Source organism: Pogonomyrmex barbatus, unplaced genomic scaffold, assembly GCF_055798465.1.
Source record: "Pogonomyrmex barbatus isolate J1 unplaced genomic scaffold, ASM5579846v1 scaffold7, whole genome shotgun sequence".
Classification (NCBI taxonomy): domain Eukaryota; kingdom Metazoa; phylum Arthropoda; class Insecta; order Hymenoptera; family Formicidae; genus Pogonomyrmex; species Pogonomyrmex barbatus.
This window is the reverse complement of record NW_028297171.1, coordinates 4,460,315-4,481,073: the sequence shown is the minus strand read 5'-3', so window position 1 is coordinate 4,481,073 and position 20,759 is coordinate 4,460,315. Positions and strand designations below refer to the sequence as shown.

At 26.3% G+C, this 20,759-nt stretch overlaps 1 long non-coding RNA gene and 1 pseudogene across 1 annotated transcript; one reads left to right on the top strand and one right to left on the bottom strand.

Moving 5' to 3' along the window:
• The first annotated feature begins 2,339 nt into the window (after positions 1 to 2,339).
• LOC148934939 (uncharacterized) lies at positions 2,340 to 4,398 on the top strand. The gene is made up of 2 exons (XR_016140858.1): positions 2,340 to 2,658; positions 2,897 to 4,398. It is a non-coding gene; the product is annotated as an uncharacterized LOC148934939 (long non-coding RNA).
• Positions 4,399 to 11,178: 6,780 nt separating this feature from the next.
• On the bottom strand, positions 11,179 to 16,382 carry LOC148934938 (uncharacterized; annotated as a pseudogene).
• Positions 16,383 to 20,759: the final 4,377 nt, after the last annotated feature.

Genomic DNA, 20,759 nt, shown 5'->3' with positions numbered 1-20,759 from the left:
TGTAACCAGAGTCGAGTAATACAAAGATATCGCGGAAGATTTGCGCAGCTGATCTTCTTTTTCCTTTTTTATTTTTCCTTTTCTTCGCCTGTTTCTTCTTTTTATTTTTGGTACTCGACGCATGAGTACCGTCAAACATTATCGACGATGCATAGTTTTCTCTGAATTTAATCATCACTGAATTAGCATCGTTATTAATGAGCGCGATTATTCAGTCCCAACTTAACAAGAAAATTCGACAGAATCTCCACTGTAAAATCATCAAATCAAGAAAAAATAATCCAATTTAAAGCAGGGGTATTCCAAGTAAGTTTTTTATAGATTGAGAAAACAACGTTCTTGCAGAATATTTGATAAAGTATAAAGATAGAAGATTTTGCGTTATTTCACTATTTGTTTTCATGGTTAAAGAATTATATTTTGTGGCTTGAAAAGAATAATTTAAATATATACACATATAATAAGATTATATAATCGCGCGAGAAGAAGAAGTAAAATCGCATTAACTTTGAACTTTTTATACAAGAGAGAATTTACTTTTCTTAAATAAAAAATTCTTCAGTATCGCGGAATAAATCCAAATTTCTAATTGAGGATAACTATAGAATTGTATATTTAAGAGAACATTGGGACAGTGTTTTATTCATCTTATTACGTTCGTATATGTATATATATGTAACTAATATAATATTAAGAGTACTAAGAAACGATATATTCGCTGTACACGTTGATTTGTTATTACGCGTCGAGTTTCGCTCGAGCCAAAATGTAATCCCGCGTCGTAGGTTCCTAACTAGAGAGGATGACGTTGCCTGAGTGGAGATGAAAGATGCGGGACGCGAACGTGATGCGCGTGTTTAGAGTTTAAGCAACGAGATGTATGTATTTAGCGTTTAAGCAACGATATGTATATAGAAGCGGTAACGCTGAAGAAAAAGAAATCGAGCTATGGAACCATTCTGTAATCCATATTATCTCTATCGACTAATCTCATTAACTTTTACTCAATTAGACAAGATCTGTTATTTTTAACAGTTGTGAGAAATAAATTTGATATAATAATTGCACGAAATAATTTTTATATAAATGATATTGCCTTCCTTGAGAAAAGCTGACGAGATTAGCGATAAACTCGAAGAGTTAAAATCGATGACGGACTATAAGGAAAGAAGCAAAAGGAGAAAAAAACTTAAGTATAGAGCTCGATGTAAATAAAAGCGATAGTAAACCAGCAGATTAAGTTTTCTTTTTTTTTTATAAAGACAAGAAGATCGCTCGAAAAAGGACTCGGAAGTCGAGCTTCTCTAAAGAAGTATAATTTCTATGCGTGTGTGTGATATGTATTTGCATAAATCATGCATGGAGATCATACTTCATGATCGGTGATTCGTCTTACATTTCTAATGAAACAGCGTAGACATAAATACACATACACAACTCGGTTAGATACATGTATATTTTTTCCATACATCTTCACGAAACTTGTTCACTGGTTCACCAAGTGTTGAATGGTTTTTTTGTTTGTCTCCTGTTCGTTTTTTTTTTTTTTTTTTTAATTATTAATAGCGCAATAGAGAGTACCACCACTGATATACCTCAAATCACACTTCGCCCGAAATATTCATCGAATACACTTGTTGTATCTAAACTGCCGTATTTTTTACCGAATCAAAGGAAAACGAGACATATAATAATTGCGTTATTTTTAAAGTTAGCACGTAAACTACTTCTTTTAATGCATAGATGAGAATTGTACTATGTAAAATGGTCCGACGTCTGTGTACATACCTTAAGCGTACTCGTGACATCGCAATCGATTGAGAATAAAGCATCGGTATTTTATACAAACTGTATGTATCTTCAATTTTCCATTGTTACGTTTTTAAAGGCCTAAGCAATTTATCCCCTACATTAAAATTAGAAAAAAAGATACCTTGTACTAAATATAATTTTCTATTTTTTTAAAGTTTACTCACAACTTATAAATCATAATATAAAATTATTATGAAAATATTTTTATACTTTTTAATACTTATTTGAAATAAAATTGTATAATTTAATTAATTAAATTATGAAATATGTATGTTTGTTATTTTTTATATCAATTTTTTATATATTTTTCTTAATTAAACAAAATATACAAATATACAATATACAAATATAAAATATACAAATATACAAAATATACAAAATATAATTAAAAACAAAATATACTAAATCAATTTTTTTGTCAAGAATATAATTATATTTTTACGTGAAGATGTTTTATACATATATTTATATATATATATATATATATTAAAGTAATATTTTATAGAAATAGACAAGAGCACCTAGATTATGACATATTGAAAATGCTTTCTGCCGATTTTTCTACGTACAGACTTAATATATACAGGTATGTAACACATATACGTATAAACACGAAGGATATGTATGTACACATACATCTATCGAGATGTTTACGCTTTTATTCTAGATAGAACGTTGGATTTAACAGAATATAAAGAGAAAGCAAGATAATTATTACTTATATAATATTGTTCTCTGGTCTTTCTTCTTAAAATTTCCATCACAGTTACACAGTTAAATCAAATAATTTGTGTCTCAAATTTAAAAGCATTTTCTAATGATGTCTGAAGAAGTCTAATCTCGCTAGTAAGTATAGCACAACAACAAAAAGTTTTCATTACTAATTATTTAAAAATTTAATTCGCATCATTAGTCTCAAAATGTGATAAATTCAAATTCATCAAAAAAAAAACATCTCATTTCTTAATCTTTTTTTACATTTTATAAACCCGATGCGATGTTTAACAATAATCACATGCAAAAGAGTGTCTCAACTGATATTTATGAAAAAAAACAAATATATTTTATTGTACATGTTTTTCAGCATATGAATGCATGACGCTGGTATTTTAATAACTTCAGAGAAGAAAACAACAATTCAAGAAGAACTCACGGAATAAATAAATCGAGAAAAAGAAAAATTAATTTTATAATAAACAGTAATTTTTAATCAATTGGTTTACATGGAAGTTAGGTGTTTATTATCTTAACTTGAAAGTGTGTGAAAATGGGAACTCGTGTAGTCCGAAATATAACTAGAAAACATGATATACGTTTATTAAAACAATTACGTGATTTTCAGAATTATTATTCAATTGTCCGTGAGGTAACTTATTTACTAGACTTCGCCAATCTTGAAACAATTGATAATGACATTAATCCAAAATATATTATTCGGGATACAGTGATAATATATATGCGTACCGTATGTAATATCTTTAAACAACGTAATCTTTTAGAAACACTTGTTTTCGTGTTTCTTGACGAAAATAAAATTGCCCGCAAATTCGAATTTTCTAACAATATGCTGTTTAATGATGATATCACCATTCTATGTTTTCTATATCTACTAGATAGTCGTCCTTGTAGAAGCGAAACAATGCAGCTTTTGATAACACTAATGAAAAATAAATACGGAATAGAATTTGGAATAGATATAAATAATCTATTACAGGATTCCGAACTGCGGAAAAATTCTCTCACATTGTATAATGTAGCCTTATCTTACCCGAGTATAATGTATGATATGATGAGTCGTCTCACATCTGTTGACAAGTCTCTATGTGATGAATTTTCTGATATTCCTAAAATGTTTTTTTACGTGTCAATTTATAAAGTTTTCCCCGCAAAATGTGAAGATAGACCTCTCGCGATGCAATTGATTATGATACTTCTTGAAAACGATAATATTGGTACTGAATTTAAAAGTTTATATAATTGTGATTTAGAAAAGATTTCATTACAAATGATGATATCTTCAATTCTTGCATTGTATGATCTAGAATTCTATCCTGAACGTTTGAAAATAGAACTTTGCAAGAAGTGGAAGATCGTGGTTAAAGAGGGGAAAATATATAAATATGCACCTTGTTTTGCTGCATATCGTCAAAAAGCTAAAATGATGATAGCAGAAAAAAGACCGAACGATCCATACTTACATCGTGTACTTCAAATGACGTAAATACCTATGCAATTTGTATTAATGCTTTAGGCATGATCAATTAATGTTTTTAATATCCGCAACAATAATTCATCAATTGACAAACAATATATTCATTTTGCAATATTTAGAAAGAAAAATCTTTTTTGGCAACTTTTTATTATATCAAATTATTATTTGAACTCATGACACGCGTCAGTATTTTAGCGTAAGCTTACATATATTGACACATGACTTATACAAATTATTAGTAGATAATGCATTTGCTTGCGATATTTAGGAAATAATAATTTGTCTTTTAACACGTCTATATTATCTTTGTGATCATCAAATGTTGTCATCAAATTATATATAATTATTTATGTTCATTGTACTTACTAAAAGAAGAAATCTGTATATTCCTTACATATTATAGTTGAAAGAAAATTCTGCTTTTTACAAAGAGATGTACATTATGTTATATATAAAAATTATATTGAAAATATTCACATTTTTTATTATCTAAAAAATACTTGCATTTATATTCAACAGCAGAAATATATATATAAGTGCATATATGTTTTTAGATATATACATCAGATATATATTTTAAATATATTTTAAATATATATTCAGTCTTAATATATACTTAATATATATAAAAAAAAGAAAAAGCTGAACATATTCAATAAAATTTTCACAATTTTTATATTTTTTTGAAAAAATATTTTTATCTTTTTTTAAAGAAATATAACATACTTTCTCAAATCTTTCAAACTTTCTCTAACTTCATATATATGCTGTTAAGACATGTTTAGAATTATCTACTGACAATATGTTTATATAAATTAATTTCAACATTTTATGTTATGGATGAGACAACATTTTTTATATAATAAATATAATAATATCTGCATATAAAGCTCAATATATTTTTATACATTATTATTTGTCTCGAAAGCTAATTTACAAACTTTACTTGAAATCAATATATTGATTAATAATTTATTTTGATATTATATTTTTTCCACTTAAGACTTGTATGCTATTTTTTTGTATACACTGAAATTTTTGTAAGTACGTTACTCGTGACTGTATTTTGCTCTTGCCTGATTAAATTTGTAATTATATGAACTTATAATTAAGAAATTTTGTTAGCATTGTGCACGTTTTGTAATACTTGTAACATTATTGTAATAATATAAATTGTAATAACATAAATATACCTATATATGTAAATTTTAATAAATTATATTTTTTGGTACAGCAGTATAATAGATTCTTGTTTATCAATACTTTTACATAATTTTATTAATCGTATTAATAGAATAATGATTGTAAACTATAGTATCTGATATATAATAATTGCCATTAATTTATTTTATAGTGTAACTTATTGCGTGTATTTAAATTTTTTATACTTGAGATTTCAAACATACATACATAATTTAACATTTTATCATTATATTTATTGTTTAAAATTACTGTGAACACACACAATGCGAAATTTCCGAGTCGTATTTAGCAATTTGTTTTAATAGAATTCTGCGTTTGTATAAGGAAGCAAGCGTGTGCGTGCGTGCATCAAATATATCAAATATATCTTGGAATCTTGGAAATATATCTTGTAATGCACTAGAGAATATTTTTAATATACGCAATTTACATGACCTTTTTATAAATAACATCTAATATAAAATTAACTTTCAATATATATTTATATTAACTAAATTTTATTAATGTAGAATATAAAAATTTGTAAATATATCAACAAATATTATTAAAAGTGTTTAATATAATTTATTCTATTATTTTCAAAACAATATACATAAATGATAATAAATTCACGATAATTACGAACGATTAATTTTATAATAATCATCTAATCCACATATCTTTAAGTACATTATTAGGCACTTTTAAATTCTTATTCTGGATTTGATTGTAATTTGCATAGCATCTCGTAATACATACATACGTATAATGACAGCTTATTTATTTGTTGTAACAATTATTTATTATAACACATATGATATATAAGACATCTACATATTTATTTTTGATAAATCGTAACGAGTCTATAAATAAAACAGTAAATGCACGATAATAGATTATTCAGAAAGTATTTGAAAAATAATTATTGTAGCATTTAATGTTAAGTTTAATAAAGACATTATAGTGTCTCGTGTAGTTAGATATTTTTGGTAATATCTAACCGCCACGTTTATTAGTTATATTATTCGTAATATTAGTGAATACTTCGTTTCACGCACATTGTTGATAGCCTTGAAAATTGTTAACGCGTCGTGGCTGCGCGCCATACTTACGTCATGGAACACGTCACGTGTTTACAAGCACTCCACGTGCTACCATTCTTTAACTGGCGTTTGTACTGGCAAGAAGCAATGCGTTGCTCTGCATTTCTTCGCATTTTTTCATTACTAAATGACATCAAATGCTGCTGTATTATTTAATAATAATAATAATACTTATATAATAATAAATACTTATTAATAATTAATTAACAAGTGATTAAATACATTGAAACAATTATTTTTTAATAAAGTACATATGTATGACTTATTCTTTTGAAATTTAGACATAATAACCCTCGGAATATTCAGTTCCTCCGCCACGTCAAGACCGTACTGATGGGTAACGAGTCTATAAGAATGCGTTTGCTTTGAACGCTCACATTCACGCGTATAAGCATCATTTTATCTTTATTATTCATTACACACCAAACAAAGATAGAATAATACTTAAGTGTGTGAGTAAAAAAAACATATCTTAAAAAAATAGCAAATGTACGATACAGATTATTTAAAACTTATTTAAAATATTACAATTCCATTATTTAAAAATTTGTTACCGTAAGATGTAACGTGAAAATAAAATTTTGTTTGTAATATTGTTAAATATTTCCAGATTATAGCCAGACTATTGTTGTGTAGGGAGTTGTGTTTACACACCGCGGCTGATATGTGTTTACGAGCGCGAATAGCGCTTCACGTGCTACCATTCATTCATTGGCGTTCGTAGGGGTAGGTAACGAAACACGCTACTCCGCATTTCTTTGATACCGAATGATATCAAATATTGCTCTAGCTTATAGCTAATACAATAATGCTTATTAATCGATGCGATTAACGATTTATAATCGTTAATCGAAGTAACGGCTTTCTAATGAAACATATTTCAAGTGCCTTATTTATTGAAAATTCATAACTTTTTAAACATTAACCCCTCCCCTGGGTACGGCCTTGACGTGGCAGAGGGGCTCAGTATTCCGAGGGGTTCCATTGACTTCCCCAATGGAATTCCCAAAGACGAAGAAGCTAACAGTACCCGTCGTTAGTATGTTATTAATCACATTAATATTAACGTTAAGTAATATTACTGTTATTAATAATGTACTAACACAGCATAGCCACGAGTCGTGAAATGTTATGTGGCAAACTTGATTAAGGCGTTTCGCGCGTTAATCGTCGGTTTTGAACCGACATTCCGCCGCCGATTTAATTGTGAATGAACGAATTGCAGCTAGTTCGTCGCGTCGCGCGTTTGCTTCGGGAGTGCCGTATAAATGATCGGACTAACAGACTTTTCCTCCGCCCTGCGAGGGCCCGTTTGACAAATACATAATTCGTGTCGGGAGTTGCACCGTCAAGGGAGCGCGGGATCTCATTGAGACGTAGTCGACTACGTCTTCACGCCACGTGCGCCGCGGCACTGGTGATCTCGGCTGTGAATGTTAGTGCACGCACTCGCTACCGCTTGATGTGTTTCGCACAGTTCGCAAACTGCATTAAACGACTGATTCAGAACACGTTCTGTCTTCGTCAAGTGGTTCGCTCTCAATCGGCAAGATTTCAATCGGCTGACTTGTTTTCATCGCTTCTCTTGATTTCTTATTTTCGACACAGCATTGCCACGAGTCGTGAAAAGGCTCCTATGTGACGCGTGTGATTATTTAATCCAACGACCTTTATTTTCTCTTCCTTAATATCTTACTCTTCCCCTTCCTAAACAAATCGCATTTAATTCGACTCGATCTTAGACTAGAGCTTAGTTCGTGCGATTATTGCGTGTGCCGAGAGGCTGGATTCCAGTTGTCCGATTGTCTAGATTATTAGGCATCGGCGGTGGGTATCTTCTCTCTCGTCACATCTACTCTTCTCGATAGCCCGGGTGACTTTTGATATCACGTGTATGGTATCCGCCCTGGTGATTCGACCTGAACCGTTGGCTATGCGATGATTGAATCAATTTTAGATGTGATTTTTAAGAAACAAGAGACGTCGGATTCAAGTCAGTCTTCTTCCGCTTCGGTCCTAGCCTTTGCTTGAAAAATTACCGTGTGTCCCGAAAAGCTCATCGACCCGGGTGTTGACTGGATCGACGGGAACTTAATATTTTCACGGGCAGCTAAACGCGGAGTGCCGCGCAAGTATCGCACGAAAGACTTTTATTGAAAGTTAGTCCGCGCGCGATTATAATAATTCGCGAGTGTTTTTCGCGAGTGTCCTGTGCTACGAGGACATCCGACGACCCGACACCTTGAGAGGAGGAGAAGGTCTAGGAGAGGCATCAGGCACCGGCGGAGCAACCTTGCGGTAAGTATACATTTCTGGTCAATATTAAATTAATTGTTTTTTATTTATTTGAATCATTAAATTTCAATAATTTAAAATTTATAATTCCGAAAAGAAAAGCAAAAAGTTTAAAGTTTCATACGAATTTATTTCTATAAAAATCTTTTTTAAAAAATTATATAATTATTTTAATAAATATCTAATGGAAAAGTAAATAGACTATAAGACTATAAAAATTACTTTTTAAAATATCTATTGTTCGAGCGCTGCTATAATTTAAGTATTCTGTTTGTGTATTACAGAATCATCGTAGCTACGTTGCAGATTCACTCCATTGTTGCGCATCGGGTCGGTGAGTGATAAATTTTTTATATTGGGGTAACAAAATTTGTGAAACTTATATTAGAATATTTTTATGTATTTATTATAAAAGTATTGTAATTGGATATGTTTTCACAGATTTGTTGCCCTAAAGATGGATAGATTTAAACAATTTGTATATTTAATCCTGGTACGATTATTTATTTATTTGTTGTATTGTAATGCTACAGACATAAAGAGTGAAAGTTCATTATAACGATATTTTATTATTTTAAATTATTTTTCGCATTTCAATTGCGAGATGTATTGATTGGTTGAAAGTTATCTCAAGTAATCTCAAGAAAATATAAGTAAAATAATTTAATTGTTTTAAGAAATTAAATACATATGTAATAAGAAATTAAATATATATAAAGTAATATAGATAATTTAAAAATAATAGAGCTTATTTTATTAAGTATTTTTTTGGAGATATATTAATATATGAAATTTATTAAATTCATTAAATTTTCGAAATAAAAATTTAATAATAATAGAAATAGGATAAAACCGCGTAAAAGAAATTCATTTAAATTAGTATTCTTCAAAAACGTTAAATTTTTATTTTAAATACTTTTATGATATATATTTCTCAATATCTTTATGTTTTATGTATTTTTTCCTTAGTCTAAACAATTGCAAGTCACATTTCTATTCAATAACAAATGAAGATTATTAAATATTTCTAATTGTATTATTATATGTCTATAAGCATTATTGTTATAATTGTATTGTTATAATATTTATATCTGCACAAGTAACGAAGAAGAAATTTGACGTATCTTAAAAAGTATATCTTCTAAGATTGGATTTTCGGATTTTGATATTAAATTTTTAGCTTTTTGATGATATTGTGCCAAACAAAAGGCATATTTATTTCCTTTCAACATTACAATGTTATATTTCATACATCAATTTTAATTGATCAGGAATATAATTCTATGGTGTACATATTGTTTTAATGAATGAATTAGGTAATTATTTTTTAAAATTAATAAAGCGCTCTATAAAAAAAATTTACAGATATCGTATCATTGTGTATTTTTTTAAATAATTTGTTCAATTCTTGCATTATAATAACTCGTGCAAATTTCCTGTTACGTTTTGGAGCGTACAACTCATTTTCATTAAATCAAGTAAATATTAGTTTTGCATGGATCAATTAACGAAGAGACCACTGTGTTCTTTTTCAAATCACCGTTTTATTTATTATTTGCAACAGCCTTTTTTCTTCAAATTGTATCTTCTATGGATTTTCTATTTCTATGCATACTTGATACTTCATATCGATATTATCATGGTACTAGCAGCATTTTTATTCTTTTTCTTCAAAATAGATTTTCAAAATAAAGTATATAAATATTTCTCAAAATCGGTTCGAAAGCTTTCTAACATACTTTCTACATATTTATAAAATTGATGTGTAGAAATTTTTAGAAAATTGTTATGCTAAACAATTGATTGAAATTCCTTTATTTCTAAGTAGCAATGATAGAAAGAAGAGTACTTTCGAAGTTATCTTTTAGTTTCTTGTAACAAATCTTATTGTCAATAACTATTTAATTTATTTTATCAATAACAAACATACGTGTATGTACATGTGTATGTGTACGATGTGTATATAAATTATATAAGTGAAAATATATATGTATGTATGTGTAAAAGAAGTTAATTCGAAAAATTTCTCTTATATATAGGTATTAATATAGATATATATCATACTTAAATATTCTCATTTGTTAATAAATAATTATCTTATTAATCTAATTTGCTTAATATACTTAATTCTCTACATTATTTTTCATATAAATACATGTGCGAACGCGCGGACCACACATACGCGCACGTGCGCACACGCGCATGCACGCACGCTCGCTTTTTTATGCAAACGCAGAAATCTATTAAATCAAATTGCTAATTATGACTCGTAAATTTCACATTGCGTGTGTTTCACAGTAATTTTAAAGAATCAATATAATGATAAAATGTTAAATTATGCATGTGTGTTTGAAATCTCAAGTACAAAAAGTTTAAATATACGCAATAAGTTATATTATAAGATAAATTAATTATTATATATAGCAAATATTATAGTTTACAATCATTATTAATACGATTAATAAAATTATAAAATATTATATAAATTATATATTATATATATTATATAATTATATATATATATATATATATATATATATAAATTATATATAAAAGTATTGATAAACAGGAACTATTATACTGCTATTACCAAAAAATATTTTATTTTTGTATATTTATGTTATTACAATTTATATTATTACTATAGTGTTACAAGTAGTATTAAAAACGTGTACAATGCTAACAATACTTATATGTACATACTTACATACATACTTATATGTACATATTTCTCAGTTATACTGAATATAATATACTGAATATGCAGATATTTCTTAGATAATAAAAAATGTGAATATTTTTAATATAATTTTTATATATAACATAATATATATCTCTGTGTAAAATATAAAATTTTTTTTTCTACTATGTAAGGAATATATAGATTTTTTTTTCTAATAAGTATCATGAATATAAATAATTATTAAATTGATGAAACAAAGACAATATAGACATGTTAAAAGACAAATTATTATTTCCTAAATATCACAAATGCATTATCTACTAATAATTTGTATAAGTCATGTCAATATATATAAGCTTACGCTGAAAAACTGACGCGTGTTGTGAGTTCAAATAATAATATAATTTGATATAATAAAAAAATTGTAAAAAAGAAGATTTTTCCTTCTAAATATTGCAAAATGAATTTATTGTTTATTAATCGTGAATTATTGTTGCGGATACTAAAAATATGTCATTAATTGATCATGCCTATAGCAATAATAGAAATTGCATAGATAATTACGTCATTTGAAATACACGATGTAAATATGAATCGTTCGGTCTTTTTTCTGCTATCATCATTTTAGCTTTTTGACGATATGCAGCAAAACAAGGTGCATATTTATATATATTTCCCTCTTTAACCACAATCTTCCACTTCTCGCAAAGTTCTATTTTCAAACGTTCAGGAAACAATTCTAAATCATACAATGCAAGAAATAAAATCGACTTTTGTAATGGAATCTCTCTTAAACTATATAAACTTTTACATTTAGTAACAATATAATCGCTTCTATGAAGTAATAATCAATTGCATCACGAAAGGTCTATCTTCACATGTTGCGGGGAGAAGTCTAAAAATTGATATGTTAAAAAACATTTTAGGAATATCGGAAAATTCATCACACAGAGACTTGTCAACAGATGTGAGACGGCCGATCATATCATTTATACTCGGGTAAGATAAGGCTCATTACTTAATGTGAGAAAACTTTCCCCCAGTGTGGATTCTGTAATATATTATTCATCTTTATTTCAAATTCTATTCCGTATTTATTTTTCATTAGTGATATCAAGAGTTGCATTGTTTCACTTCTATAAGAAGAGCTATCTATAACATAATATAGAAAACACAGAATTGTGATATCATCATTAAATAGCATATTGTTAGAAAATTCGAATTTGCGGACAATTTTATTTTCGTCAAGAAACACGAAAACAAGTGTTTCTAAAAGATTACGTTGTTTAAAGATATTACATACGCATATATATTATCACTGTATCCCGAATAATGTCTTTTGGATTAATTTCATTATCAATTGTTTCAAGATTGGCGAAGTAAATAAGTAAATAAGTTACCTCACGGACAATTGAATAATAATTCTGAAAATCACGTAATTGTTTTAATAAACGTATATCATGTTTTCTAGTTATATTTCGGACTATACGAGTTCCCATTTTCACACATTTTCAAGTTAAGATAATAAACACTTAACTTTCGTGTAAACCAATTGATTAAAAATTATCCTATATTACAAAATTAATTTTTCTTTTTCTCGAATCATTTATTTCGTGAATCTTCTGTCTTCTTGAACGTATCTTTTCTGCAGCTATGAAAATACCAGCTTCACGCATTCATCTGCTAGAAAATATATACAATAAAATATATTTATTTTTTTTCCATAAATATCATTTGACACTTTTTTGCATGCGATTATCGTTAAACATTGCGTTGGGTTTATAAAATATAAAAAAAAGAATAAGAAACAAGATGTTTTCTTTTTAAATGTATTTGAATTTATCACATTTTGAGATACTAATAATGCAAATTAAATTTCTAATAATAATTAGTAAGGATACTTTTATGAAAACTTTTTATTCTTATTCTTGCTATACTTACTAGCAAGATTAGACTTCTTCAGACATTGTTCGAAAATGTTTTTGAATTTGAAACACAAATTATTTTATTTAACTGTGCAACTGTGATGGAACTATTAAGAAAAAAGATCAGAAAATAGAGAGATCCGAGATCAAAGAATATTATATAATAATTGTCTAATAATTGTCCTGCTTTCTCTTTATATTCTGATGAACCCAATCTATCTAGAATAAGAGCGAACATCTGTAATAAATGTATGTGTATGTGTACATGTATGTCCTTCGTATTTATACACATGGATGTGTTACATACCTATACTTATCAAGTCTGAACGAGAGAACTCGGCAGGAAGCATTTTCAATATGTCATAAGCTAGATGTTCTTGTCTATTCTATGACAGATACTTTAATATTTAAGAAACAACGTTAAAAATTTTGATTTTGCATTAGATAATATTAATAAAAACGTTGTCTAAATAAATAAATTGCACAAATGTTTATAAAAAATATAAAGGATTTTATGATTTTAGAGGTATATATGTTAAAGACAATAAATTATACATGCACATTCAAACAAATTTATAATAATAATTACACTGATGAAGACAGTAATGATTACATTATTGATTTATTGAAAATTATGTCTACAATGTAGTCTCGTATTAATTGCCATTAATGAAATACCATAAAGCATTAATATTATGCATAAATATACAAAAAATTATTAAAAGATTAATAAAAATATTAGAAGCATGTTATTTTTTTTGTTATCTGTTTTTATATTGCAAGAAATATATAAAGTTAATAATGAAAAGTCAAACTCAAATTATACATAAATTGTTATAGAATACTGATTATATGTATATACATATATATAATTAAAATTGTGTAGATATAATATACATATATGCAATTCCAATCGATAAAATTATGTAAAATACTAAGACGTACATCTGTGTCATGTATTTAAGAAATCTGATATAAAAAAAAAACATATATGCATAATATATACATATATGTATGTTATTTTTAAAAATGTAAATGTATCACACAAATTAATATAATAACTTAAAGTTTTTTTAAATAATAATTACATATATTATCATATATACAATATTATTTCAAAGCTAATAATATATTTACGAAAATAATGTGATAGATGATTTAAAGTTGTTAGTAATACTACTATCTAATACTATTAATGTTATATTTAAGTTATATTATATTAAGATTATGAATAATACTATTATTTACCATTAATATTCTTATACAAAATATAATATTTTAACAACAACATCCAATCATAAAATAATCTATATTTGTAAAGAAAATGAGGAAATATTCTTATACCATAAAAATAATTAAATTTGCATTTAATTCTTTTAAGCATTCTATTAATTATTATTTATATCTCAATAATATTATTAAATAATTTAATAATATGTAGTATAAATATGTATGTATATAATTCTATATATGTATAGAAAACTATAATTCTATATATGTATAGCAAAATAATCCCAAACTAAATTAAATTGCAAATTTAATAAAATTTACAGATTGTAATTATTAAATTAAAAAAGTTCTGGATACGTTCATGATAATAACATATATGATGTGCAAAAAATCAATATGTTCATATTGAAAAATACTGAAAAATTACTGAAGCTATGTGTCATGAGTAAATTAAATGAAAAGAATTTTATACAATAAAGATACATTCATATATCTCAAACTCTTATTTTTTAAATATCGTAATACAAATACACTTTTTATTAGTCCTGAATTGTCTTTTGCAAATATTAAGCAATGTAACGTTAATAAATCATGCCATTAATATAGAAAAAATTGCACAGGTAGCTATATCATGGAAAGTACACGATTTAAGTCAGGATCATTTGATCTTATATTTGCTATTAAGTCTTTAGCTTTTTGACGATATGCTACAATATTTGGAGAATACTTATATATATCTCCATCTTTAATTATAATTTTCCACTTTTCGCAAAGTTCAATTTTCAGACGTTTAGGAAATAATGTATATGTGAAATCCTGACGCACATTACGGTACACATATATTAGACGTTCTTTATCAGATGAACAATGAGTTCTATAAAGTAGGACAAGCATACACAATGCAATAGGAGGAAATTCTCTTAATAAAGGTAAACATATAGTCATCGCAGGAAAAAAAAGTTGTTTAGGAATGTCTCTGAACTCTGAAAATAACTGATGAATGGATTCCGGAAATTTAAAATAAGTACCTATATCTAATGATATACTTAGATAAGTGAATGCTATACTCCCAAACGTAACATATTCTTCCACTTTACATTGTGTGTTATTTGCATCAGAACGTCCTATGTCATACTTATTTTCTAATACTGCCCTCAGAATTTTCACCGTATCACATATCAAATTGGAATGCTCATAAGTTATTAAATATATAAAACATATTATCAAAATATCTTCATTGAAATACATGTTATTAGAAAATTCGAATTTACATAAATTTCCGTGTTTATCGTGAAATGTAAAAATAAGTTTATGTAGGCGTTCAGGTTGTTTATAAATTTCGTATGCAGATTCCAAAAAGATTATTAACGTATTTCTAATAATATATTTTGGATTAATCCCGCCAGCGACTGTGTCAAGTTCGGCGAAGTCTGACAAATATACGGTCTCAGCAATACTTGTGTAACGTTTTCGAAAAAAATCCAAATATCTTAATACAAATATATCTTGTAATTTTCCAGTTACATCTCGATTTGTCTCAATACATTTTGCCATGGTGTTTTAGTCAAGCTAATGAACGATTAGCTTTCGTGTGATTTAGTTAGGCGTGAAATATAAATATATTATAAAGTGAAAAAAAATATATTATAAAGTGAACAGTCGATTATTAATATCTATCTTTTCCAGATGTTAAATATATTAATCCTCTCTCTCTGAAGTCTTTTCTTTGAGATCTGTGCAAACACCAGTTTAATGCGACTCACAAATTTTTAATGCTAAAAAATATGTAACATATATATAGTTTTTCAAAAGTGTTGATAGAGACACTGTGTAATAATATTATATGTTATTGAATATTCTTTTAAATTATGCTTTTGAAAATATAATCGAATGAAAACAGAATATAATCTTTTTAAAATAAATCTACATTTATCACATTTCAAAATACAAATAATGCAAAAACAGTTTATATATATATATATATATATATATATATATATATATATATATAATGCGTTTAATACATATAAAAATATTAATAACATATAAAAACATAATACTCGACAGTGAAAGATATTAGACACTAATAATTTTTGTATTTTTGAATTTATTTATTTAAAATAATTTCTGGTGTCTCGAAATATGTGTCGTTATTTTTATTTTTAATATATTTAACATAACGATTCAAAACTAAAACTCTTCCGTTTAATAAACGAACAATCAATTATCAATTACTAACTGGATAATTCTAAGATGATATTTTTCGCGAAAAGAATTTCTCATGGAAGGGAGTAATTGATATCATTAATTTAATTATTGATTTATTAAAGCAGAAAGATCTCACTTTGACTTTGAATCAATACGTTGCAAGTCCATTAAAATTATAACACATAATGGCAACATAAGCAACTTTTTCGAATTTACATATGTAATAAATTTAAAAATAAAAATATTATTAGGCGCCTAAAACTCTTGCCGAGTTCCATTCTCTATTAAATAATGTAAATATATTTTGTAGATAATTTAAAAATAAAACTATATTATACTATACATACCAGTGGAACAGGATTATTAAAAACTATAAAGTATTTATTATTTCAAGAAATGTATTATTATATTCGATAATATAACAGAGATTTAAGCAAAGGTGAGCAAACGTCTGATCATGATGATATTATCTTACTAACTATCGTTCTTGCTATCTGATCGTTCGCACTAAAACAGATAAAAATATTTAAATAAGTATCTGTGTATATTGTTGTTATGTATCTATGTATACGTGTTCGCAATATTATTGCACGTGTATAAATCAAATTTATACATAAAAATAAAAATTTAGAAATAAATGTATTTGTTTAGATGTTTTAGCTGTTTTTACATTTTAATATAATTTTAATTTTTAACAATGTTAAAAATGTTTTATTTACATAATTAGAAATAATATTAATAAGCACATTGTACAATGTATTAAAAAACATAATATATACAATAAATAATATGTTAGCATATCATGAAATAAAGATCTTATTATTATTATTATAACTATTATATATATAAAATATTTTTAATAATATAAAATTTAATAATAATATTTAATAGAGTTATTCTGATGCACGAAAATATCTTGTTGTGTGTCATTAAATATCGTAGCGGTATTATAAAATATATGTATAAATGAGAAATAAAATAAAATTCTTTTTCGAATAAATTGGAGTCTATCACATTTCGAGATACGAACACAAATATAATTTATAAATCAATAATAAAACCTTTTTATTATTACACTTTATTTATCAGTGAAATTAAATTTTCGCTAGAAAATCGTTAAAGTACTTTTGAATTCCAAAGATACAGATGAATTATGTTATTTAGCTATGTTCTGCTGGAAATTTAAAAAAATATAATATTATGTGACAGACAGTTGAAAACAGTTAATCTCCATTGTTCGAATTAAAATAAATGTGTATATTTAACTAAACGTTTATATTTGTTGCTCATATTTATACTTATAAGTATTCTACATGTACGTACATAAAAATAAAAACTAGATACATTTTTGAAACATTTAACATTTTTTGAAACATTTTAATCAATATACTACTTTATTTTTTAATAGAATATTTTAATAAATATTATAAAAGATTTTATATTATACGCACAAGTAATAAGAAATATTAAGATAATACTACCATAGAAATATTAAGATAAATGCTACCAGAAATATTAAGATAAATGTCTAATATAACAAAAGTTTTTAAAAAATATTTTTAAAAAATTAATTTAAACAATAAATTATGTACATGTACGTCATAGAATGAATTTGCAATGATAACTATATTGATTTAATAAAAAATTATTGCTTACGATGAGTACTGTATGAATCGCTCTTATTAAAATTATACTTATCTTTTAATAATAATATCAAGGCTTGCGCTGATATAATATAATTTTATAAGATTTTATAATACATAAAATAAAAAATATAAAATTGTGCTATCATTTTATATCGTGTTATCTCAAAATATATTTATGTACATTTTTACTACGAAAAATAAGAAGAAAATTAATATGTTTAATTGATCAGATTCTTTGGAAATATTAGTGCATAATGCTTTCTGCCTTTTTATATATAGCTTTTTATATATAGACTTGACATATACAGGCGTGTAGTACATATACATGTATAAACGAAGGACATGTATGTACACATATACTTATCTAAATGTTTACGCTCTTATTCTAGATAGATGAGTTTAACAGAATATAAAGAGAAAGCGAGACAATTATTAGTTATATAATACTGTTCTCTGATCTTTTTTCTTAATATTTTTTCGATCAGTTACACAGTAAATAAAATAATTTGTGTTTCAAATTCAAAAGCATTTTCTAACGATGTCTGATCTCGCTAGTAAGTATAGCATAACAACAAAAAGTTTTCATTACTAATTATTGAGAAATTTAATTATTAGTATCGCATTATTCGCATTATTAGTATCTCAAAATGTGATAAATTCAAATTTATTTAAAAAAAACATCGCGCTTCTTATTTTTTTTTATATTTTATAAACCCGACGCGATGTTTAACAATAATCGCATGCAAAAAATGTCTCAACTGATATTTATGAAAAAAAAACAAATATGTTTTATTGTACATGTTTTTTAGATGAATGCATGAAGCTGGTATTTTAGTTTCAGAGAAGAGACATTCAAGAAGACAGAAGATACACGAAATAAATAATTCGAGAAAAAGAAAAATTAATTTTGTAATATATGATAATTTTTAATCAATTGGTTTACGAAAGTTAGGTGTTTATTATCTTAACTTGAAAGTGCGTGAAAATCGGTGCGGGAATTCGTAGATTGAGAACTGTAGTCCGAAATATAATTAGAAAACATGATATACGTTTATTAAAACAATTACATGATTTTCAGAATTATTATTCAATTGTCCGTGAGGTAACTTATTTACTAGACTTCGCCAATCTTGAAACAATTGATAATGAAAATTAATCCAAAATTATTCGGGATACAGTGATAATATATATGCGTACTGTATGTAATATCTTTAAACAACGTAATCTTTTAGAAACACTTGTTTTCGTGTTTCTTAGCGAAAATAAAATTGCCCGCAAATTCGAATTTTCTAACAATATGCTGTTTAATGATGATATCACCATTCTATGTTTTCTCTATCTAATAGTCCTTATAGAAGCGAAACAATGCAGCTTTTGATAACACTAATGAAAAATAAATACGGAATAGAATTTGGAATGGAGATAAATAATCTATTACAGGACTCCAAACTGCAGGAAAATTCTCTCACATTGTGTAATGTAGCCTTATCTTACCCGAGTATAATATATGATATGATGGGTCGTCTCACATCTGTTGACAAGTCTCTATGTGATAAATTTTCTGATATTCCTAAAATGTTTTTTTACGTGTCAATTTATAAAGTTTTCCCCGCAAAATGTGAAGATAGACCTCTCGCGATGCAATTGATTATGATAATATCTTCTTCTTGAAAGCGATAATATTGAATTTAAAAGTTTATATAATTGATTTAGAAAAGATTTCATTACAAATGATGATATCTTCAATTCTTGCATTGTATGATCTAGAATTCTATCCTGAACGTTTGAAAATAGAACTTTGTGGAAAAAGTGGAAGATCGTGGTTAAAAAGGGGAAAATATATAAATATGCACCTTGTTTTGCTGCATATCGTCAAAAAGCTAAAATGATGATAGCAGAAAAAAGATCGAACGATCCATACTTACATCGTATACTTCAAATGACGTAATTACCTATGCAATTTCTATTATTGCTTTAGGCATGATCAATTAATATCATATATATTCTTAATATCCGCAACAATAATTCACCAATTAACAAACAATATATTCATTTTGCAATATTTAGAAAGAAGAATCTTTTTTAGTAACTTTTTATTATATCAAATTATTATTTGAACTCATGACACGCGTCAGTATTTTAGCGCAGGCTCACATATATTGACTTATACAAATTATTAGTAGATAATGCATTTGTCTTGCGATATTTATATAGGAAATAATAATTTGTCTTTTAACATGTCTATATTATCTTTGTGATCATCAAATTATATATAATTATTTATGTTCATTGTACTTACTAAAAGAAGAAATCTATATATTCCTTACATATTGTAGTTGAAAGAAAATTCTGCTTTTGACACAGAGATGTACATTACGTTATATATAAAAATTATATTGAAAATGTTCACATTTTTTATTATCTAAAAAATATCTGCATTTATATTCAACTCAGAAATACATA